The sequence below is a fragment of the Sorex araneus genome, chromosome X, assembly GCF_027595985.1.
Source record: "Sorex araneus isolate mSorAra2 chromosome X, mSorAra2.pri, whole genome shotgun sequence".
NCBI lineage: Eukaryota > Metazoa > Chordata > Mammalia > Eulipotyphla > Soricidae > Sorex > Sorex araneus.
In genome coordinates this window covers 360,038,384-360,063,119 of record NC_073313.1, presented here as the reverse complement: position 1 = coordinate 360,063,119, position 24,736 = coordinate 360,038,384, and the positions used below count along the sequence as shown (strand labels likewise).

The 24,736-nt window shown below is 52.0% G+C and overlaps 1 protein-coding gene across 4 annotated transcripts in view; it reads left to right on the top strand.

Moving 5' to 3' along the window:
• Positions 1-1,465: 1,465 nt before the first annotated feature.
• Positions 1,466-24,736, top strand: part of DTNB (dystrobrevin beta) — a 242,437-nt gene continuing 219,166 nt past the window's right edge. For all 4 annotated transcript variants that reach the window (XM_055121023.1, XM_055121021.1, XM_055121020.1 and 1 more), the window contains exon 1: positions 1,466-1,681. The gene's annotated coding sequence lies outside the window, so the exon portion shown is untranslated. The remainder of the gene's footprint in view (positions 1,682-24,736) is intronic.

Genomic DNA, 24,736 nt, shown 5'->3' with positions numbered 1-24,736 from the left:
GGGATGGAGGAATAGAACCCGGGTCGGCCGCATGCAAGGTAAAGGCCCTACCCACTGTGCTATATCCCTTACACTTAAAAAAAATTTACTGCACATCCCTAACACATTTTCTCTCCAAAGACACGATCAATGATTGTGTGCTCTCAGTGCCTCCCCAGCCAGTGCTCAGCAGGAGGGAAAGGAGTGAAGATGTCTCCAGGTCTATTCTGAGTATCTGATCACACTCAGAACACAGGAAAGACCCTGACTTGTAGGGAAGGTGTTAAGTAAGCAAAATCCCCCAAATCCTTTTATATATAAAAGGTGGATGTCCTCCTGTGGAGGAACCTGTTTACTCTCTTACAAAGTTGTTTAGAGGCATTTCCTTCACCACAGGAGATTAAAAATAGGATGGAGAGGAGGAGGAAGAGGATGTTCTAAAGGCAGGCTGGCAGACAGCAGGAGGCACGATCTGCCTTTCCCACAAATTGCCAAAAAGCAACAAAACCAGACAGACACGGGGTATCCTGACGTGTGGTTCTTCTCTCAGGAACTGGAATCCTTCACTCACCATGTCCTTAAAGAGCACTGCTGCTTCTGAGTCTTAAGGAATGTGGAGGAAAAGGATCCTTGGAGCCATTAAAAAATTCTCCGGATTTCCTAATTTGATATTACCCATTTCCTCTCGCTCGCAAAGGTTGCTATCAAAAAGATACTATTGAAACAAAATAGCTGATGCTGAGCTGAGACTTCCTGGCCACCTTCAGTTCCTTTCCCTAAGCTGTTTACCTAAGCCTGGAGGCCCTCTTAATTCCCTCCTGGAACTTTCTCTTTCTTCCCAGGCGGAACTCAAGTGCCACCTCTTCCAGGAACCCCTCCACCGCGTCCAAGCGGAAGTCATCTCTTCCCCCTTGGCTGGTCCCCAGCGTCTGACCGCGGCTCAGCTTTGCACGGGTCAGCAGACGCGTCTGTTTACCCGGCTGCTTTCCCACTAAACTATGCGCTCCTCGAGCTCAGGGACCGTGACCGAGTACCTACACAGCACCTGGCACATCTCTGGGCACGGAGCCGGGGCTGGACAAGCGCTTGCAGAGCTGACTGCGTTTGGAAAAGCCATTCCGGGCAGGGTCTCGGCTCGCGGGGCGCGGATAAATGATTCACGAGGGGTGGGTCTCTGCATTCTTCACCTGGTAGTCACGTCGGGCCAAGCGGCCGGCTGCTGGGGCATATACCTGGGGGAGAGTCCCAGCGCTCGGGAGGGCAAAGGAGCAGGGGGTGGGCAGCACGTGGACGCCCCGCAGCACCGATTCCGCGGGCGCGCGAGCGCAGGGGCGGGTCTCGCCCGGCCGCAGGGGGCGGGTCTCGCGGGGAACCGGGGCCGCCGGCAGCCCCGCCCCCACGCGGCGGAAGCCCCGCCCCCGCGCTCGTGCTGGCGGCGCGCGCGCCCGGCCCGGCCCCGCTCCCTGCGCCCTCGCGCCCTCGCGCCCTCGCGGCCTCGCGCCGGGGGCGGGCTCGCTGCGCGTGCCGGGCGGGCGGGGAGGCGGCGCGCGCCGGGCTGCTGAGAACGTTCGCCGCGGGGGCGGCTCCGGGGCCTGAGCAGGCGCCGCCGCCGCCGTCTGGAGCCGCGGGGGCCCGGCCGGAGGAGGCGGAGGAGGCGACGGCCGCCGGGGAGCTGCTCGACGCCCTCGGCTCCCGCCGGGAAGTGAGTGGGGTCGCGGTGTGGGGGTGTGTGTGTGCGTGTGCGGCGGCGCCTGCGGGAGGGCGAGGTGGGAGCCTCGCGGCCCCGAGGGGCGGGAAGCTGCCCGCGCCGAGCCCGGCGCTCTGCAGCTCGCGGGGGTGCAGGGCCCCGGCGCGGGGATCGGGGCTGCTCGCTGCACCGCGCGCGCTCCGAGGGGAGCGGGCGCCGCGTGCCCGGCCCCGGAGGGGCGCGCCGGGGGGATGCAGGGGAGTCCCGGGCCACCACTGCCGCCGCCGGGCGCTCAGCTCCGGGCTCCGAGGGCTCTCCGGGGGCCCCGTGCGCCCACCCGGGGTGCACGCCGCGGCTTGATGCGCCGGAGCCCGGCTCGCGGGGAGCAGGCTGTGAAAGGGGCTTAAGGAGGCAGGTCCTGGCAGGGGGCAGGTGAGGCCGGCAGGCCTTGGCAGGGGAAGGGAATCACCCCCAAACACCGCTTTCCGGGGCGCCTCGCCGTGAACCTGTGCCCCGAGCTCACCCTGCAGAGGCTGGAGGGAGGATGCCGCGGACGCCTGCTCGCGGCGACATTCCTGTGCCAGGCCTCGGGCAGAGGGAGCCCTTGCAGCCGGTTTGGCCAGCGTTTATTGATTAACTGCGGGGCAGGGGGTGGGGGTGCCGTGGGCAGCGGTGTGGCCGCCTAAAGGGCTGAACTCCGGCCCGGCTTGGCCACTGTTGGGCAGCCGGCGGGGTGGCCGTGCAGGTGTGCGTGGCCGCTGCGGAGCGGGATGGGATTGACACCTTTGTCACTTGAGGTCGCGTCTTTCCCTGGTGCCCCGGGGACCTTACTGACGGCCTCGGTCTCTTGGTCTGGGAATCCAGCTGCACTGCCAAAGTTGGGAGACAGTCGGGCTGTGTTTTGAAGGCTGTTTTGCATGACAGTTTTTAAAGGCGGGGAGGTGAAGGGGGGAAGAATTTTGCTCTGAGGACAACCCCCTTCCTGCCCGCCTAGGATTAGGCGTCGTGGCTGGCGCTGCCGAGCTGCCGAATGAATGGAGGAGAGAGAGGGCACCAGGGTCTACAGCAGCTGCTCCAGTCACTGGCGCTGGGGGTGTCCGGGCTCGCTCCAATGTCCCCTGTGCCCTGGACAGGAACTAGGGAGCCTGGTCCTTGGGCCTGGGCAGTTGGGCTGCCCAGTGACACCTCCTTTCCTCACTGCACCTTCACTTCTCTTGGGCTTTGGCTCTCAGGCTGCACCCCTGTGCCCCGTCCCTCAACACCCCCAGTTGAAGAAGAAGGAGGGCACTTTGGGTGTAGGAAACCTGTTTGTTTTCCTTTTTCTCTGGCTTCTTGGTTCCTGGGTCTGTGCACCGCCCCTCGCCCCCCCTTCCCAGGGGCTGTGGTTGGGTTTCTGGGCTCCTGGGCTCCTGCTCTTCTTGCTTAGTTCTCAGCTTGCCGTGTCTGTTGGGTTACTTTATTTGCCAAATTAAAATTTGACCTTTTATGAGTTCTGTGGAGATCTTTATCATCCGGCAATTCCCTTGGAAGGAGGGTGTTGTTGAGGCAGGGTTGGGGTAAGGTTTCTGTGTGCCCACGATGGGGGGAAGGGGTGAGGAGTCCCGGCAGAGGGCCAGGACACCGCTGTTCCTCTTTAATATATAACTGTCCCCGGGCCAAGCCCTCCTTAGGCTCACACTCACAAGTACTAGCATGGCTCCGTAGGAGGTGCGGAGGGCTGGAGCACATGACAGGTGCCCAGGGTTCAATCCCCAGCTCCCTGTGATTCCCCAGCACTGCTGGGAGCACCCCCTGAGCACCCACCTGGGAGTGGACCTTGAGCACCTGAGTGTGCTCCTCCCCAAACCAAAGCCAAAAAAGCGTCAGAATAACTCAGATTTGGCATTTTGTGGTAGACTTGGAAGAATCAGTGAGTTTCTCATTATTTTCAGGACCGTGCCCTTCGGATGCCACCAGCAGTGCGGGGCTAGTTTTCGTTTGGTGGGCATTGTTGAGGGGGGACTCCTCTGATTTGGGGGGATTTGTTCTGGGTTCTCCCAGTTGTATTTTATGCATTTTGAAGTCAACTTTTGTATTTGTGTGTGAGACACAGAGTTTACACAAAACAAAATGCTCAACCGCCCAGTGTAGAGTTGGATGAGTTTTTGAAAATATGCCCTTAGTTCTTTGTGGCCAGTTGGCAGACTGGATGTTGAAATTTACATTACCCCCGAAAGTTCTCTCCTGCTGATCTGCAGTCTGTTCCCCAGGCCCCCTCATTTACTTATTTCTGCTGCCCAGCCCGAGGCAGGGAGGCAGTCCCTTTCAGAGCCAAGTCCCTGGGGATGAGGGTGGGTGGCAGTTTCTGGGGTGTTTCCTTCACAGTTGTGGTCAAACAGAAAAAGAGCCCCACCACAATCTTGCTACCAAAACTGCAGTGGTCTTCGTTGAGATCTTTATGTATTTTCATCAATATATAGATAAGAGAGGCTGGAGTGATAGGACAGCGGGTAGGGCGTTTGCCTTGCACGCGGCTAACCTGGGTTCGATCCCCGGCATCCCATATGGTCCCCCAGCACTGCCAGGAGCAATTCCTGAGTGCAGAGCCAGGAGTAACCCCTGAGCATTGCCAGGTATGACCCAAGAAGCCAAAAAAAAAAATTATTTCTCTCTATATGTAGATAGATAAGGTAGAAAAAAGGCAGGGCCCCATCCCTTCTCCCACTAACGACAGCCCACGTTGTTCTGCAACGTTCTTCAGTCTGAATTCAGCCTGCAGTGCCCTCGGGTCGCACCGAGCAGCTCTACCTGACTCTTCTTGCCCTTCGCCCTCTCTCAAAGGGGGCTCTGTCTGTCTGTCCGTCTCTCTTTTGGTTTTTGGGCCACACCTGACTGCTCAGGGTTTACTCCTGGCTCTGTGCTCAGGGAGCTCTAGGAGTGGAGCTTGGGTTCAGGAATTGAACCCAGAGCCGCCGTGTGCAAGGCGAGTGCCTTACCCGCTGTGCTGTCTCTCCGGCCCCGCGGCCTCCTTCCTGTCCTCTGTAGCATGTGTCGTATGATAGTTCACTGAATCCGCTGCTCGCTCACTGTCCTTAAAGCTGTTGGCCGATTCAGACATTGCTGCCCTGAGTGAATGACTGGCTGGGGCAGAGAGATGCCCATATACATTTTTAACTGATGGCATGTTAGTCACGTGGCTCCTGGGGGACCCGGTCCATTTATTCCCCCCCCCCCCCCCCCGGCCGAGGTATCAGTTGTGGATTGCAGTCACTGTTCTCCAGCCTTTTCCCGGTGCTGAGCGCTGAGGTGACTGGATGCTGAGTCCGTGCAGGAGGTGCTGTTGCAGCTCTGCCCGCCAGACAGAGCTTGTCTTTCCCTTCGCCGACAGTGGCTCTGACTGTGCACAGCTTTACTGCCCGCCAGACAGAGCTTGTCTTTCCCTTCGCGACAGTGGCTCTGACTGTGCACAGCTTTACAGTTTCATTGTATATTGGTTTCCTCTCTAAAACTACGCTGTGTCTGGGCTGAGTAAAATTTCTCTACCCTGAGGTATGAATTATTTTGTTTTGATTTAAAACTTAAAACACAGGTTTGCTTTCCATGGAAAGTTTCTTTTTTTCTTTTTGGGGCCAACCCTTGTGATGTTGATTGTACCACAGTGGGGGACCCAGTTCTGCCTGCAGAGCCCTTAGTCCTTAGTGCCATCACCCTGGTCCTCCAGGTGGAAGTTATTTGTTTATACTGATCAGTTTGTGTTTTGTTTTTTTTTGGGGGGGTCACTAATAGTGCTCAGGTTTCCTAGTGGGCTCAGGGGACTGTTTATGGTTCCAGGCAAAGTGCTACCGGCTGTACTATGGCTCTGGCCCCCCTCCATTTTTTTTCTTTTTTTTTTTTTCTTTTTGGGTCACAACAAGCAATACTCAGGGGTTACTCCTGGCTCTGCACTCAGAAATTACTCCTAGTGGTGCTGGGCGGCCATATGGGATGCCGGGGATGGAACTTGGGTCGGCTGCATACAAGGCAAACGTCCTACCTGCTGTACTATTGCTCCGGCCCCACTCTTTTTTTTTTTTTTTTTTAAATTTTGGGCCACACCTGGTCCTTGCTAGTGCTCAGGGCTTCTGGCTCTATGCCTGGGGATCATTTCTGCTGGACTTGGGGCACCATATGGGTTGTGGGGGATCAAACCCAGGTTGGCTGTGTGCAAGGGAAGCGCCCCACTTGCTTTCTATGACTCTGGCCCTTGTGGTGAAATTTCTGTATGAAATACTGAAAAGGTAGAATTTTAATTTTTTTTCCACCTTGGAGAGTCTGTTTTATGCTAATGTTTCTCAAAGCTTTTTCAGTGGTTATATAATTTACTAAACTTTCTTTTTCAGTGTATGGCTCTGGCCATGAAGTACAGTCATGTCTTGGAAAACTTTCACCACTATCATTTCCAGAACCTTCTCACCTTCCCAAACTGAAACTCTGTCCTCGTTCAATACTAGTTTGCTAGCCACTTGCCCTGCCCTGCCGTGGCACCCACCTTTATACTTTTGTAATAGTGTGACTGCTTGCAGCACCTCGTTTCCATGAAACGACACAGTATGTGTCCCAGTCTGACATAATTCACTTATGTCTTCAGAGTTCATTTATGTTAGAGTGTGTCTTTTTTTGGGGGGTTGCTGTTGTTTTTTCAGGCCACAGCCAGTGGTGCTCAGAGTTACTCCTGGCTCTGGCTCTGCACTCACGAATTAATTCTGGCAGTGCTCGGGGGACCATATGGGAGTCAGGGATCCAACCCCGGTTGGCCCCACGAAAGTCAAGCACCCTACTTATTGTACTATCTCTCTAGGCCCCAATCAGGTTTTTTAAAAATACAAATAGATCAGTGCAACTTTGGGCAAAATAGCGGCGTTTACCGGGCTCCCTCGTGCTCCCTCTTCCCCAGTTCCCTTTGTTAATCTTTTAATTTTTTTGGTTTGGGGGCCACATCGTCGATGCTCCGGGCTTACTCCTGGCTCTGCACTCAACCCAGGAATTACTCCTCGCCGTGCTGGGAAACCATGTGGGATGCCGGGGATCTAACCCAGATCTGCCCTGTGCAAGGCAAGCGCCCCACCAGCCGTGCTCCTGCTCTGCGCAGTTCCCATTATTAACATCCTGCATTAGGAGGCTACATTTGTTGCAGCTATATCAGGGCATTTTTGTGTTTGAACTATAAACCCCAGTTTAGGCTGCGCTCTTAGAGTGCTCCTGTTCTGTGGTGTTTATCTTTTCCTTTTTGGGTCACACCCGGAGATGGTCAGGGGTTACTCCTGGCTCTGCACTCAGGAATTATTGCTGCTGATGCTCTGGGGACCCTACAGGATGCCAGAAATCAACCCAGGTCGGCCGTGTGTCAGGCAGGTACCCTCCCTGCTGTTTTGTCGCTCCCGCTCCTCTATGGGTTTTTGACAGATGCAGAATGTCGTGCACTGGTGCCAGTCATGAGCTGCTACTGCACGTAGGGCAAATGAAGCGTCAGTAGCAATGCTCCTATGACCCTTTTGGCCCCCTCTGCAGTACCTAAGATGTTTTGGGCCACGGAGGGGATCACTCCTGGCAGTGCTCATGGGACTGTATGGGACGCCGGGGATTGAACCTGGGTTGGCTACATGCATGGCAAGCGTCCTACCTGCTGTGCTCTTACTCCAACCCCTGCATCACCTAATTGTCCCTTTCTCCTAGTCACCATGATAATAATGATAATTCATTATCATCCCACATGGTTTCCCAGCTGTGCTCTTACTCCAACCCCTGCATCACCTAATTGTCCCTTTCTCCTGGTCACCATGATATTGTTGTATTCATAGTTCCATATCTTCTAGAATGTTGTAGAAAGTGATGTGGGGGTGTTGTAACCTTTCAGGTTGGCTTCTCACTCCACGTCATGCAGTTCAGGTTTCTCTGGGACTGTTTGAGGTAGATAACCTATTTATTTGTTTTGGTGAATAATATTCTATTGGGTGAAAGTCCCACAGGAGTTTTGTTTTCTCTTTGACCCATTGAGGGACACTTGGTCATGCCTGGTATTGTTGGGCAGATGTGGATGTGGCATCTGTGGAGGGCCCTGCTCGGGTTTTTGTGTAAGTGGGAATTTTCCCCTCTCCTGGGTCAGCCCCTAGGAGCACGGGTTGCTCCTAGGATACCAAATGGGAAGTTATTTAGCATTTAAGAAGCTGCTGCTTGGGGCCGGAGTAATAGTACAGTGGGTAGCGAGTTTGCCTTGCATGCAGCTGACCAGGGTTCAATCCCCAGCATCTCATATGGTCCCCTGAGCACTGCCAAGAGTAATTCTTGAGTGCAGAGCCAGGAGTGCCAGCCAGAGAGGCAGGCTTGAGGGGGCGGGCAGGAGGGGAGCTGGGGTGTCAGCAAAATAAGTCTTTGTCACTGGAAAAAAAAAAGAAAAAAAGGAAACCTACTGCTTGTCTTCCAGGGTGATAGTATCATTTTGCATTCTTGATGCTTTTAAAAGCTTATATAAATGAACCCTAAATGTTCCTTAAAAATGTCTTTGTGAGCTGGAGAGATAATATAGGGTTAAGGTGGGGCTGGAGCAATAGCACAGCGGGTAGGCATTTGCTTGCACGTGGCCGACCCGGGTTCGATTCCCAGCATCCCATATGGTCCCCTGAGCACCGCCAGGGGTGATTCCTGAGTGCAGAGCCAGGAGTAACCCCTGAGCATCGTCGGGTGTGACCCAAAAAGAAAAAAAAATGTATATAGGGTTAAGGCACTTGCCTTGTACATGGCCAACCCTGGTTTTCTCTCTGGCATTGCCTGTAGTTCTCCAGGCACTGCCTGGAGCCGGCCCTGAGCACAGCCAGGAGGTGTCAGCTCTGAGCACCATCAGGTATGCCCCACCCCAGCAAAATAAGTCTTTGTCAAGCAGTTCTGGGTGCCAGTTCTGTAAAATTCATCAGGAATGAATTATCATTATTATTATCTTTTGTTTGTTTTGGGGCCACCCCTGGTGATGCTCAGGGGTTACTTTTGCCTCTGCACTCAGCAATTACTCCTGGTGGTGCATGGGGGACCCTGTGGGATGCTGGGGATCAAACGTGGGCCAGCTGCATGCCAAGCAAGCGTCCTGCCCACCGTAATATTTTTCTAGCCCCGAAGGATGAATTAATATTCTAATTGTTGCTGTTGTTGTCTGTCTTCTAAAGCTTTTTTCTAAATCGAGGCATTGTGATTTACGTAGTTACTCGTGATTGAGTTTCAGGTAGACGGTGCTCCTCCACCAGTCCCTACAGTAGTGTCCACCTCCCTCCACGATGCCCCTAGCTCCCCTCCTGCCCCCCTCCCTCAGCCTGCCTCTCTGGTGTGGCACCTTATTTATTTTTTCCTTTTGGGATTCTCTTACTGGTAGGGTTTCGTGGCATTGCAATTCTTCATGTATTTTGAATTTTTCAATACAACTACTTTTTTTTTTCTTTCCTTTTTGGGTCACAGCCGGCGATGCACAGGGGTTACTCCTGGCTCATGCACTCAGGAGTTACCCCTGGTGGTGCTCAGGGGACCATATGGGATGCTGGGAATTGAACTTGGGTTGGCCGTGTGCAAGGCAAACGCCCTACCCACTGTGCTATTGCTCCAGCCCCTGAATACAACTGCTTTTGATTGCTTCTTAAATAATGTAATATGTGCGCACCCTTGTCTGTGTGGTGTTATTTCTAGGAGCCTCCACTGAACTGCCAGACACCACTTAAAAATTGACATAACAGTGGGGGTGTGTGTGTGCATGGGTCCTGTTCTTTGCGGGGCTGGTTTAGATCACTCCCAGGGTCAGTTTCTGGTCGTGAGGGCCCCCTGTGCACCCCCAGCAGTAAGCCCTGAGCTGTGTGAACACCCATCCTGGCCGCCATGGCTATGGCTTTCCTGGGCTTGAAGCAGGGAGCTCGCCTCAGCAACCCCTGCTTTTCCCCTCCTTCCCTCCTCTTCCTCCTCTCTGGGCTCTGTGCTCAGGGATCATTCCTCGGGGTCTGGGGGACCCATATGTGGTGCTGGGGATCCAACCCAGGTCAGCTCTGTGCTGTCTCTCCAGCCCCTCACCCCTGTGCCCCTGCAGGAAGGAGGCAGCTGCCCCCGGATCCAGCAAGCTGGAGCTTCAAGCCTGTCACAACTGGTTCCGGGAATGCTGGACAAGTTAACACTTGCTTACACGGCCCACTGAGATCGGGTATCTTTGGAACCAGGTCCGGCTGCAAACTCAGTTTCTTTTTCCTGCCGTCTAACCGAGACTCTGGTTCCGGTGCCCCACTGGTTCTCATCTTGGGGCTCAACCAGGTCGTTTCTGAGCATGAGGATGTGACCACTCATCTCTCCAGAGTGATTGCCTCGAGAGCTTTCCCTTTAAGCCGCATTTCCTTGGTGGCCACCAGCCTGATGTTCCACACCTTCTGGAGCAAGCCCCTCGTGGCTCTCTGCGCAGATGGAATGAGTCATGTCGAGGGTCAAGGACAAGCTCACCAGTGAACTCTTTTGGCTGGACCTCGGGGAGGTTATTAGTAGTTTTCACTTTCCCTACAAAAGTAGGGAATCTTGGTTCTCAGAGAGGAGAAGGGAACAGCTGTGTCCACAAGGCTCAGCCTGCAGCCCAGGGTTCTGTTCGGGAGAAGCATTTGGGACGCCCTAGCCCTCTGCAGAGACACTGTCAGGAGCTGGTGGTCTTTGTCTCGGCACTTATTTTCCACCCCTGTTTCACCCATGTAATCCTGTTCTGTGCCTTTAAGCACTTTATGTTTACAGTATCAACTGTGTCTTTTTCGAAGTATTTTCTCTCTCAATATTGTGACTCACTCCTGTGAATGTATATGCGGCTCTGTTGCCTTCGTTCCCTCAGTGAGTAGGATTGTGTTTGACTAGATCAAAATTTATTTTCGTATTTTCCCGTCAATTGGCAATTTTTATTCTGGCTCTCATAACATTCTGAGAACTTTGCATAATTTTTAAAATTTGTTTTGGGGCCACACCTGGAGATGGTCGGGGTTACTCCAGGGTTTGTGCTCAGGAGCCACTCCTCTTCTTCTGTGGGATGCCAGGGCTCGAACCTGGGTCAGCCCTGTATAAGGCGAGCACCCTCCCCGCTGGACTGTTTCTCTGGCCCCTGCATAACTTTCCAGAGCAGTTCACAAATGGAAATCTAGGGAGGCTTAATATCGCTATTTGATTATTTTTCTGTTTTAGTTGTCCAGATAAGATAGGTTTACTTGGGGGCTGGAGCGATAGTACAGCGGGGAGGGCATTTGCCTTGCTGCAGACCCAGGTTCCATCCCCAGCAGCCCATATGGTCCCTTAGCACCGCCAGGAAAAAGTGTTTCGTGCTTGTTGCTGTTGAGGGTTGAGCTTGGGGTGTTGGGGACAAGTCTCGGGAGTCCCCGTGGGAGGCCAGCACTTGGTGCAGGGGCAGCGGCTTCCCTGAGGGGGTCTGGAGCCAGGGCAGTCAGAGGATGCCCGAAAGATTGCCTGTGTCTCCTTCCACGCCTCAGTTCCGCTCTCCAGCTTCACGTTACCGAAACTCCCGGCGAAAAGGACATTGGCCAAGCGATTCCTACCATCTATTTTGATCTCTCACCCCTTGACTAAGTTTTGTCTGACGCATTGAGACTCCCGAGTGATGGGGAGTCGTGTAGGAAAGACTCCCGCTGGGTCCTGCCCTCCTCCTCGCTGTCACCAGCACACGGGGAGACCAGTCCTTGTCCTTGTTAACGCCGAGGAAGAAACTCGGGTAGCATCCAACGGTGCACCCAGCCTTGCAGTTCTGAGTCTGAGCTGGATGCCCTTGAAACCACGGCGATTTCTCTGAAGATGCTGTGTGTGCGCTGGCGCCTCCCAGGCACCGCACAGGGGCCCCGGGAGCTGCTCTTGCTGCTGTGCAGTTGCCTGGCTGGGCGCTGCGTGCTCAGGTGTGGGGATATGCACCTGGGTGGGGGTTGGGGGCCGCCTCCTGCATACGAGGCTCCCGCCCTGTCTCTTTGAGCTGTTTCCCCAGCCCCTAAATTAGTCAGTTTTATTTTATTATTCTTAATTATTTTCTGGGGGAGGGAGGTGCTTGAGTCCACACCTGGCAGTTTCAGGGATTACAGCTGACAGTATTTGGGGACCATATGCAGGACCAAGGGCTGAAACAGGGTCAGCTGCATGAAAGGCAAGTGCCTTACGCCAAGACTCTTTCTCTGCCCCTCTAAATTAGTACATTTCATTTATTTATTTGTTTGTTTGTTTTGTTTTTAGATCACATCCAGAGATGCTCAGGGATTGCTCCTGACCCTGCACTCAGGAATTACTGGGCTCAGGATGCCGGGGATTGAACCCTGGTTGGCTGTATGCAAGGCAAATGTCCTATCCGCTGTACTAGTACTCAGGCCCAAAATTAGTACATTACAATTTTTTTTTTTTTTGCTTTTTGGGTCACACCCAGCAATGCGCAGGGGTCACTCCTGGCTCATGCACTCAGGAATCATCCCTGGCTGTGCTCGGGGACCATATGGGATGCTGGGATTTGAACCCAGGTCGGCCGCGTGCAAGGCAAACACCCTACCCTCTGTGCTATCACTGCAGCCCACAATTTTTTTTTAATATATGAAAATTATCCTAGATCACATTAAAATTTAAAACTTTTTTTTATTAAATTTATTTATTTTTAATTAGTGAATCACCGTGAGGGTACAGTTACAGATTTATACATTTTTGTGTTCATGTTTCCCTCATACAAAGTTTGAGAACCCATCCCTTCACCAGTGCCCATTCTCCACCACCAGTAAACCCAGCATCCCTCCTACTCTCCCCAAACCCATATCCCCCCGCCCCACTGTGGCAGGGTATTCCCTTTTGTTCTCTCTCTCTAATTAGGTGTTGTGGTTTGCAATAAAGGTGTTGAGCAGCCACTGTGTTCAGTCTCTAGTCTGCATTCGGCCCACATCACCCTTCCCCCGCATGGCCTCCGACCACATTATACTTGGTGATCCCTTCTCTGCGTTGCCCTCTCTCCAGAATGTGAGGCCAGCCTCCAAGCCATGGAGTCAACCTCCTGGTACTTATTTCTACTATTCTTGGGTGTTAGTCTCCTGCTCTGTTTAAAACTTAAAACTTTTAAAATGTTTTAGTTTTTGGGTTTTGGGTCACACTCTGCCAGTGCTCCTGGCTCTGTACTCAGGAATTACTTCTGATAGTGCTCAGGGGACCATATAGGATACCAAAGCTTGAACCTGGGTCGGCCACATGCAAGGCGAATGCCCCACTTGCTTTGCTGTATTATCACCCTGGCTCCACACATTATAATTTAAAGAAAAAAATTTTTTTTGGTTATTCTTTTTTTGAGGTTGGTTGTTCCAGTCTGTAGGTCACATCTATTTGGGGCAATGCACAGGGGTCACTCCTGGCTCTGCACTCGGGAATTACCCCTGGGGGTGCTCAGGGGACCATATGGGATGCTGGGAATTGATTCCGGGTCGGCCTCGTGCAAGGCAAACCCCCTACCTGCTGTGCTATACCACTCTAGCCCATCCTCAGACTCTTGAGCTGTGGTGCTTGCATGTGTTTTGGTTGCTGTGCACACTGAGGGTTGCATCCGTGGTTGTGGTCCTTGCCCACTTTGGTTGTGGGGCTCACGCTTGCTTGGCTGCGGCCCTGGGGGATCCCAGACAGCAGGATTGTCGGAACCGCACTGCAGCAGGTGTCGGTGTGGGGGCTCATACCCCTCACCAGCCTCAGGCCACGAGGCAGACACCTGCCCACAGTTCCCCAGGGCACCCCATGGTTTGGTTCTTTTGTTTTAAACACTTGATTTAGTTACCAGCGTTTTTTAAATTCGGTTTTTTTTTTTTTTTTGCTTTTTGGGTCACACCTGGCGATGCACAGGGGTTACTCCTGGCTCTACACTCAGGAATTACCCCTGGCGGTGCTCAGGGGACCATATGGGATGCTGGGAATCGAACCCGGGTCGGCTGCGTGCAAGGCAAACGCCCTACCTGCTGTGCTATCTCTCCAGCCCCTAAATTCGTTATTTTTGATCCAGTCTGGGTTGGCTGCCTGCAAGGCAAGCACCTTGCCTGTTGGACTAGCCCTCGGGCCCCCATATTCCTATCTAAAATTTTATATTTTGTATCAATTTTAATTTATGTAAATTCTGTAATTACGTCATTTGGGGGATAAATAAAACAAAGGGGTGGATGGACACAGCAACAGATACACAGACACAAACAGGCCTCTCAGTTGCCGTTAGGATGTAGTTACATGTACTAGTTATGAGGAATAATGCTTGGGTTGCTCATTTTGTAAAGGCTTTTCATTGCTTTGGTTTTCAGAAGACCTTTCTTTGCATCTGCTTAGAAACTGCTTCTCGCATTTGCATTTCAAAGAGTAGTTTTTAGTCCTAAAGGTGGGAGTAAAATATTTTGCCTCACAGAGATGGAATATGGCTTTTAAGGTGGGTCTAAATTTGTCCTATCTCAAAACTCCGAGAGCTGTGGAATGGGCTGAGACAGCTCTTTGTTCCCCCAGACGTCACTGATGGAGCAGGGAGAGCCGACATCCTTAGAGAATTTGGGCCTCAGGGTCTGGAGATAGCGTCGGGGCTGGCGTGTGCTGCCTGTGCCCAACTCTGCTTCCGTTCCGCACCACTTGGTCTCTGAGCCTTTCTAGAGATGACCCTGGAGGCCTCAGCACCAGCAGGACCCGAGCAGCCTCGAATCCTGGGCCCCATTGAATAAGAATCGCCTGTGGGGGTCTGAGCACCTCCTGAGCGCTGTTTGGGAGGGTCACCCAACCCAAAAAAGGCTGGGTGGTAGTCTAGGTGGCATCAAAGGTTTGTTGGACTGGGAGCTGGCTCAGAGGACTGGAGCGCGTCCCCAGCACATGTGGGCCCGTGGGCAGCTCCAGGAGTGGCACACTGCTGGCTATGGGCCTCCGGGGACAGAGACTAGTGATGTCCATTGGATTCCATCTTCTCTAATCCTTCCTTTTTTTTTTTTTTTTCTTTTTGGGTCACACCTGGCCATGCTCAGGGGTTACTCTGGCTCTCTACTCCGGAATTGCTCCTGGTGGTGCTTGAGGGGACCATGTGGGATACTGAGGATTGAACCTGGCAAATTCCCTACCAGCTGTACTATCGCCCCACAACTAATATACATTTTAATCCAGCTTTTCTATATGAGAAGGAGATGAAGATTCTTTCACTCTAGACCTTTCTTCAACTGTGGCCCCTCTGGTCTTGTTTTCTTCCTGTGCCCCTCCCTATGCCTCCCCCCACCCCCTGCCACTGAGCTGATTTCCACCTATGACCCCTTGGAGTATCCTGAGGGTCCACAGGGGGCCATTGGGCTCCCGGTTGAGAAACTGCTGTAGAGTGAGTATGTTCAGTTGCTCAGTGCAGTTAAGGTCAGAGGGCTTAGGTGGCTCTGAGTTCTCTTAAGAAGTGCAGAAGAGGGGCTGGAGCAATAGCACAGCAGGTAGGGCGTTTGCCTTTCACGTGGCCGACCTGGGTTTGATTCCCAGCATCCCATATGGTCCCCCAAGCACCGCCAGGGATAATTCCTGAGTGCATGAGCCAGATCGCCGGGTGTGACCCAAAAAGGAAAAAAAAAAGTGCAGAAGAGAACTTCATCCCGTGGTGCAGTTCCCTTTCCCACGAACTCACAGGAGAGAGATGTCACTCGTGACAGGAGGTGGGAGAGGAAGGAGAGGCTGAGATGGTTTATCTCGCTTCCTGCTAGAGACGCGCTAGAGCCGCTCATCAGCTGAGTCGTGAGTGTGTGTGTGATGCTTGTTTCTAGAGGGGGCTGGGCTCCACACCTGATGGTGCGCAGCGATCACCCCTGGTGGGACTTGGGGTTGAAACCCGGGTTGGCCACGTGCAAGGCAAGTACCTCCCTTGCTGTACCATCTCTCTGGCCCCTGTATATGAGTTTTGAATTTAGTTGTGTAAATGTTTTAGAAAGTCAAATTTTTGAGTCCCTAGTGGCCAGTAAAACTTTAGAGACACTTTTATTTTTTTTTGGCTTTCAAAACTAACCCCATAGTCTTTATTGAATCTTGTTTTAAGATCTAAAATACTTCCAAAAGATAGTTAAAACACTTGGGGCCGGAGCGATAGCACAACGGGTAGGGCGTTTGCCTTGCATGCGGCCGACCCAGGTTCGATCCTCGGCATCCCATATGGTCCCCCAAGCACCGCCAGGAGTAATTCCTGAGTGCAAAGCCAGGAGTAACCCCTGAGCATCGCTGGGTGTGACCCAAAAAGAGAAAAAAAAAAGATAGTTAAAACACTTAAAATTTGGGGTTTGTTTTTGTTTTGGGGCCACATGTGGTGATGCTCAGGAATCATTCCTGGTGGTGCTCAGGGGACCATATGGGGTGTTGGGATCAAACCTGGGTTGGCTGCATACAAGACAAATGCCCTGTTTGCTGTATTATTATTCTAACCCCAATAGTTAATCCCCCATTAATATTTACCCTTTTTTTCCATAAGAAGGCTAGATTAAAATTTCTTTAATTTCTTTAATAGGTCCATTAGTTCTAATATATTTTACCCCCACGAGGGAAAACTCAGTGCCCATGAACAGCTTCTGGGCACACCCTGCAGTGATCATCTCCGGGAGGTGAGCCCGGCCCGGGAGCTTTGTTCAGCTCTCCCTGTGCCTCTGGGCACGCGAGCATTTTTCTTGCCATTGTCAGGTGCTAACCAGCTCCATTTCATGTCTCATCCTTCTGCAGGAGACTTCTTGTTTTTTTTTTTTTTTAAATTTGATTTTATTTTTATTCCCACCACTGTGCACCTTCCTACCACCATAAGAGGAAAGTGTGAAGATTGTTGTATTTCATCCTGGAGCCATTTAAGACCTTGTGTAAGAGATTAAAAGCATGTATGTTAAACCCAAACAAATATGTGCTACTTTTGGTACATCAGTGGGCTAGAGTATATTTGCAGCTGCACGCTCTGGGGTGTTCTATGTCACTCTCTTCAGGAGCTTTATTTCATCGTCTCTGGATCTTGGCTGCTGATGAGATTATATGGTGTCAGGGACAGTTTGTGTGTGTGACTGCCAAGCTACTGGGAAACTAGGGAGCTGGGGGGAGGAGGCCCTGTCTTGCTCTGAGCGAGCTTGGAGATCTCAGTCACAGGTCCCACATACCTGTTTTTTTCTGCAGGTTACCTTATAGTTGATGCTTATCTGAACTTGTGGCGAGCGGCCTTTGAGCATGGCTGTGAAGTTGGGTCCTGGAGGTTTTCAGCTGCCGGGGCTCTGCTGGGGCAGGCAGGGAGACTCAATGTGCCCCCGTCCGAGTTGCCCTGGTGAAGACAGCCTGGCGCAGGGTCAGGACATTCTGTCAGCGGGAGACTTCTTGAAGGGACAAGTGCTCTGAACCACTTTTTCATTTAAAAGATTAAAATAAAATTTTTTGTTTTAAAAGTTTTTGCTAAGGAGTCAAACCCAGGACCTCACAGAAGCAAGTGCTGTATTGCTGAGCCGGGCCGGAAGTGCCTGCTGTGTGAAAGAGCATCCTCTCAGGTGGGAGGAGTGCTGAAGTCTCACAGGCCATGTGAGGCCTTTGCACCCCCCCCCCCTTCCTGAGGCCCAATGAACGAGTCTCAAACCCAAAGTATTGCGGGCAGATGGGTACAGGAGAGGGGACTGAGAAGAAGGTTAAAAACCTTGTTCTTGGGCCGGGAGAGATTGTCAAGTGTGGGGCACTTGCCTTGCATGCGGCCAACCAGAGTCAATCCCCGGCACCACATGTGGTCACCTGAGCCCCATCAGAAAACAATAAAAGTGAGGAGTCAGAAGTAAGCCCTGGAAACGGCTGGGGTGATCCCAAAATATAAATATAGCAACAACAACCCCCTCTTCCCAGACCTTCTTCTCGCCTTTGGGCCATATCTGGCAGTGCTCAGGGGTTAATCCTGCCAGTCTCAGGGGGCCAAATGGAGTGCCAGGGATTGAACCTGACTCTGTTGCATACGAGGCTCGTTCCCTAGCTGCTCAGCTATTGTTCTGGCACACCAAACCTTGTTCTTGACATCCAGGATGTCATCAGACTGACTCCTTAGCGTAACCATGTCCAGTTTACAGTGTTCCCAAAAAACTGGATCACTCGCCCAAATCCCAGCACTGATGTTTAAAAACGTCTTAAGAGGGGCTGGTGTGATAGCACAGCATGTAGGGCGTTTGCCTTGCACATGGCTGACCCGGGTTTGATTCCCAGCACCCCATATGATCCTCCGAGCACTGCCAGGAGTAATTCCTGAGTGCAAAGCTAGGAGTAACCCCTCTGTATTGCTGGGTGTGACCCAAAAAAGCAAAAAAAAAAAGAAATGTCTCAAGAGACAGGATTAAGAGAGCTCAGGGTCAGACGTCTGCCTTACACGTGACCAACCCCAGATCAGTCACAGGTGCCTCTCTGTTCCCCGGGTGACTTTTTGTGTATTTGGATGTGTACAATACAGGACATAGACTGGTTTTTTGCACTCTCACATTCCATTGTGGCTTTGTAGCTCAGACTCGTTACTGCTTTGTGCTAAGTGACATTAAAGGTGTGAGAACTCAGAGCTGGGGATGTAGCTTGGTGACCGACCAGGCACGTGCCTTGTGTGTGGGAGTCCTTGGATTCAGTTCCCTGCACTGCACGGTCTCCTGTGTACGAATCAGGAGTGCCCCCTGAGCACTATTGGGTGCAGCCCAAGGCTTCCGTCCCCAAACAAGCCAACAGACACAAACCACAGCAGCACAGGTACAAGAACTCGGAAGCGGAAATCACTGCCACCCAGGATTTGGGCCTGGTGGCTGCACACCTGTCACTGTGATCAGAAAGAAGTGCAGGTAACGTGGTGGATGCTGGGCCACACGAAACTCGGCTTGTTTACCTGGATTCTGGAGTCATTTGAAGACGTCACTCTTGTTTGTCTTTCTAAGAGAAAACCTCTGGCGGCAGGCTGAGCTTAGCGCTAACCAGAATGCCTTTTCTGAAATAGGACTTTGAGGAGTAGGGCTTTGTGGGTCATTTTTCAAGAGTGTGACGTTTTCTTTACTTATATGCTTTCATTCTTGTTTTTGATTTTGCTTTTGATTTTTTGGGGCCACACTTGGCAGTGTTCAGGGGTTACTTCTGGCTCTCAGCAATCACCCCTGGTGGGGCTCAGGGGAGCATATGGGGTCCTGGGGTTTAACCCCAGTCAGCCACATGCAGGGCAAGTGCCTTATCTGTTGTGCCATCTTTCCAGCCTGGCTTTTGTGCTTTCAATGTTTCCTTAGAGTTTTTTTTTTTTCTTTTTCTTTTTGGGTCACACCCGGTGATGCATAGGGGTTACTCCTGGCTTTTGCACTCAGGAACTACTCCTGGCAGTGCTCGGGGAACCATGTGGGATGCTGGGAATCGAACCCGGGTCGGTTGTGTGCCAGGCAAATGCCCTACCCGCTGTGCTATCGCTCTAGCCCCTTGTCTCCTTAGAGTTAACTCGTTGATTATTGTGTTGTGGGAGGCTGCCCAAGCAGTGCTCAGGGGGCTGGGGCTCTCTTGGCGAAACTTGGCCAGTTGGGCCGGGCTGGTCAGGTTGCGGGTGCAGGGATGAGTGCTGCTGGGGACTGTACCTGTGGCTTGTGGCGCTTGGAGCCTTCAAGGCGTTGCCGGGTGGGGTGGGGGTATGTTGTGCTGGGGGTTGAACCAGGGTCCTGGGCTTGCAGAGTTAACGCCCCTCTGCTATCTTCCCAGCTCTATTACCATGACAACTCTTAGGATGTCCTTGGTTTGGGGGCCTCTCCTGCTGGTTCTGGGACCGGGGGTTCCTGCCAGCTCATGGCTCTGGACTTGCTTCTGGACCAGACCTTCTTCCAGCAGAGCGTGGAGTCCACCTCTGGGCCTGCTCTTCAGTCCACCCCGATTATCTTTCGGGTTTGGGGCCATGTCCAGCAGTGCTGAGGGCTTAATTCCTGCCCCTGCTCAGGGCTCACCTCTGATGGTGCTTGGGGGCTCCGTATGTGGTGCTGGGGGTCAAACCTGGATTGGCCAGACCTGCAAGGCGAGTGCCCTGCCCACTGTACTCTCTCTGCCCTGCCCCTTCCCCCCACCATTTTTTAAAATGAGGTCGTGGTGGGCAGAGCTTGACTCCTGGGGTGGGCAATGCTCAGCGGGTGCTGTTGGGATCGGACTCAGGACCCTGCTTATGTTCTGTCACTTGAGCCACCATTTCAGTTTGATGATGTTCTTATCTTTGTTGGAACTCAAATTTGATCCCGTTAGGAAGCAGGGAGGCTGTGGAGGAGTCAGGAATAATTTGTTGAGCTGCCTTCAGCCCACCCAGGGCCCCTGTGTCTCCCCATAAGGGTCTTGCGCCCCCAGTGTCTGAGGGTTTGTCACATTTCTGCCTCTTTTCCTCCTCTGACTTTTGTTAGAACCTTTTTTCTCATCCAGATTTCAGCAGGTTGGTAAGTATTTCTTTTTTTTGGGGGGGGTCTCTCTGTCTCTGTCCCTGTCTGTCTCTCTTTCTCTTTAGATTTAAAACAGAAAACTATAAATTTAGAAAAAATGAGCTGTACCGGTTGACTTGGAATCATTCAAGTGCTTAAGCAGTGACACCTGTCATGATGATTGTCTGCGTTTACATTGTGTCATCAGGCAGCGAGCAAATGCGTCACTTAATTAAACAGTGCAGGCTTGAGAGCTTCTGTTTATTTAACTACTCAGAGCTTTCAGTAGTGGCCGAAAATCTTGAATTTAAAAAAAAAATTGGAATGTAGAGGGGCTGGAGCTATAGTTCCAAGGGTAGCGTGCTTGCCTTGCCTGCAGCTGATCCAGGTCGGAACTCCAGAACCCTTGAGCCTCCCCTGGGCCTGCCAGGGTGCTAGGCTTTGTGATCCCTGAGCACAAAGCCAGGAGTAAGTCCTGAGCACTGCTGGGTGTATTCCCCCAGAAACACAAAAAACTGGACCCTAGAGAACTTTCTCAGATTTGGAAAAAAGAAAAAGTTTAGGGGGCTTACAAGTAGGTCCTTTTCCTGGCATGTTTCCTATTTTTTTGTTCTTAATTGAAAGAGAAGAGGGAAGTATAATAGAAGGAGAGCCGCGATCTTCCTGAGATAAGGAAGGTTGTGGGACTGGAGCGATAGCACAGCAGGTAGGGCATTTGCCTTGCGTGCAGCTGACCCAGGTTCAATTCCCAGTGTCCCATATGGTTCCCTGAGCACCGCCAGGAGTAATTCCTGAGTGAAGAGCCAGGAGGAACCTTTGTGCATCACTGGATGTGACCCAAAAGGAAAGAAAGAAAGAAAGAAAAAAGGCAGGTAGTGCTCTTTCAGGGAAGGCTCATTCTCAGCGACTTTCCAGTCATCTCTAATTAAAGGGGTGCTGAGGGCCTGGGCCCGAGTGGCAGAGGGCTGTGTGGGAACCCCGGTTCATGCATGGCATTGCAAATAATAAACAATAACTTATCAAGGGGCATCCAGGGAAAAACTGACAAGTCCTTTTCTGGAAGAAGTTGCACTACCTGGTCACTGGGAAGTGAGTGAGTGATGGAAAGGTCGAGGCGTCAGCCGAGCCATCAGGGGTCATGTGGGCTGGTTCACATGTCCTGGAAAGGTGTCCAGAGCCCCTCTCTTCCCTTCAGTCTCCTCGCTTGGCTCCTGCCAGCTGACTTGCCCAGCTCCAGGACGCATTGTCCCCACGGTGGGCAGCGGTCTCCTGTCCCGCGCCGTTACCTCTGTCACTCGGGCTGCTCCGAGGGCACACTCTGGAGACCGATGCTTTTTCACTTGAGGGCCACAGCCGGGCGTACTCAGGCTACTCCTGGCTCGGGATAGGCCCCTGGCCTCCTCCATGCAGGCACATGCTGCAGACCGTGGCGGGGCACCACCTGTGCGGCCTGGCACTGCCATTCTCGCCTCACTCCTGGAGCGCTCGGTTTGTGGGAGGGCAGTGTGCACGGGAAGGCCGGGCTTTGCAGTCAGTTGTTGCCTGACTTCCTAAATTATTAGTCTTGAACCCTGAGGTCAAGGTTACTAAGCTTTAGGGTCTCAAGTTTCTCGTGTGTGTGTGTGTGTGTGTGTGTGTGTGTGTGTGTGTGTGTGTCTGTGTCTGTGTTAAGGCATATGTTCTACCACTGGCCATGCTTTTGGGCCCTCCAGTTCTTTTTTTCACTCCCCGCTTTTTGGGTCACACTCAGTGATGCTCAGGACTTACCCCTGGCTCTGCATTTAGGAGCTACTCCTGGCGGTGCTTGGGAGACCATCTGGGGTGCCGGGGATGGAACCAGGGTTGGTGGTGTGAAAGCCAAGGAAGCGTCACTGACAGACTCAATTTTAGTTACAAATGTCCACTTCTTTTTGTTTTTCCTTTTTGGGTCACACCCGGCAATGCACAGGGGTTATTCCTGGCTCTGCACTCAGGAATCACCCCTGGCAGTGCTCAGAGGACCATATGAGATGCTGGGAATTGAACCCAGGTCGGCTGCATGCAAGGCAAATGCCCTACCCGCTATACTATTGCTCCAGCCTCACTTCTTAATGATTCTGTAGGTGGAGGAATTTTCTCATCGAATTCTAGCATCCATGTTCCCGCTTTGTTCCTCCCACGGGCCTAGCACTGTCTGAGCTTCTCATCTCGTCTGCAGGAGCCCTGGCTTCCACGGAGGGACTTGTGTTTCCCTCGAAGGGGGAACGGGTAGCTTTGATGACTGTTGAACCCGGTGACACCTGTCTTCAGGGACGGAAACCTCCTGGGTGTGTTGTGCAAGGAAACGGGTCTGTGCCTGTTGCCTGCGGGTCAGACAGCGACTCCAGACAGACAGGGGCTCCCCCCTGCTGGGTTGGGGGCCTTCGGATGTTCCGATATTATTTGGGTGAAATGAACCTTACTAGTGAAAGGACTCTAGAAGGTCCTGCGAAGACGTTGTAGGTTGAACTTCCAGATTGAGCTTGGAGTGCCAGTGTGGGCGCGAGCACAGCGCGGGTGACTCAGCAGTCTGGGTTGCTTCTGTTTGTGTTGCTAACTCGTCAGTCAGATGGAAAGCTCAAAAACAATTGTGATCCAAGCCGCTTCTTTCTTTTTTTATTTTCATTTTTGATAGTTCTAGGAATTGAAGCCAAGGCTTTGCCATTAGATTCCTGAGCTGCCTCCCTGGCACATAAAGAGTAACAACCTAATGCAAGTTCACCGAACCTTTTCGGGTGGTGATTATAGCCGTGCACTGATTAATTTAATACCATCACATTTGGTTAACTTGATGATATGTTTTTATTTTTTTTTTCGAGTTTTGGGCCCTGCTCAGGGCTTACTCCTGGCTCTGTGCTTAGGGATCACTCCTGGTGGGGTATCAGGGATGGAACTTGAGTCGGCTGCCTGCACGGCAAGTGCCCTGCCCACTGGACTCTCTCTCTGGCCCTTTATTATTTTTATTATTTTTTTTAAAAATTTTATGTTATTGAATCACTGTGAGATAGTTACAAGCTTTCACGTTTGGGTTACAATCTCACTATGATCAACCACCCATCCCTCTACCAGTGCACATTCCCCACCACGGATATCTGGGTATACCCCCCCTTTCCCACCCTCCCCCGCCTCCATGGCAGACAATATTCCCCATAACCTCTCTCTATTTTTGGGTGTTATGGCTTGCAACATAGACACTGAGAGATCATCATGTTTGGTCCATTATCTACTTTCGGCACGAATCTCCCATCCCAACTAGTTCCTCCAACCATCATTTTCTTAGTGATCCCTTCTCTATTCCATCTGCCTTCTCCCCTCCACTCACAAAGCAGTCTTCCAGCTATGGGGCAATCCTCCTGGCCCTTGTATCTACTGTCCTTGGGTGTCAGCCTCATGTGATGTTATTGTATATGCCACAAATGAGTGCATTTCTTCTCTATGTCTGTCCCTCTCTTTCTGACTCATTTCACTTAGCATGTTACTCTCCATGTCTATCCATTTATAAGCAAATTTCATGACTTCATCTCTCTTAACAGCTGCATAGTATTCCATTGTGTAGATGTACCAAAGTTTCTTTAGCCAGTCATCTGTTTTAGGGCACTTGGGTTGTTTCCAGATTTTGGCTATTGTGAACAGTGCTGCAATGAGTATATAGGTACAGATGTCATTTCAACTGTGCTTTTTTGCATCCTCAGGATATATTCCCAGAAGTGGTATTGCGGGGTCATATGGAAGCTCAATTTCTAGTTTTTGAAGGACTGTCCATATTGTTTTCCAGAAAGGCTGGACCAGTCGACATTCCCACCAACAGTGAAAGAGTGTCCCTTTTCCCCACATCCACGCCAGCACTGGTTGCTTTTGTTCTTTTGAATGTGTGTCTCTCTGGCCCTTTATTCCTCATGGTTGCTGCTGCAGGATCTGGGGTCATGTGTTTGGTGACAGTGCAGTGGGAGTGCCACAGTCGTTGCCCCTTGAGACCAGCACACCTGGTACTGCAGGGTGGTGCTGGGAGTGTGTCCTGGCACCTGAAGACAGGAGCTCTGGCCCTGAGCCGCGGCCCAGGCTCTTGACTGTCCTTTTTCACTCTTCCAGGGAGAGGTCCAAGCTCGTGTGTTCTCTGCAGCTTCTTTGTGGGCCCTCACCCTGTGCCGTTGATCCGTCTGCATCCATCTAGCTCTGCTTTGCGGGTGCCTGATTTAACTGAAATTTTATTTTGCTGTGTTTTTGGCTGGTCGACATGGAGGGAGTTTCTGATTCTGCATTTCTGAGCAGTACGGGTTGTAAGCGTTCCTCTGCTTCTCTTGATGTCAGCGTTTTGGTTGGAGAAGGGGAATTTCCTGGCCACGTGCATCTTTCACATCCCTCCAGGCTGCCTTTGCTCTCCCAGGAGTGACATGAGCACACACTCCACCAGCAGCACGGGAGCGTTCTGTTGCGTCCTTTGTGGTTGTTCTTGTTTTGGGGCCCACACCTGGCGGTGCTCAGGATCACTCCTGGTGGACTTTGGGGGACCATGTGGGATACTGGGGATCATACATGGGTTGGCCAAGTGTCTTCCCTCCTGTGCTTCACGCCAGCCCTGATGCTTCAGATAGACTAATTCTTTCCCTATCAGGGTGTGATAAGTAAAAGAGAGTTTAAAATTTTT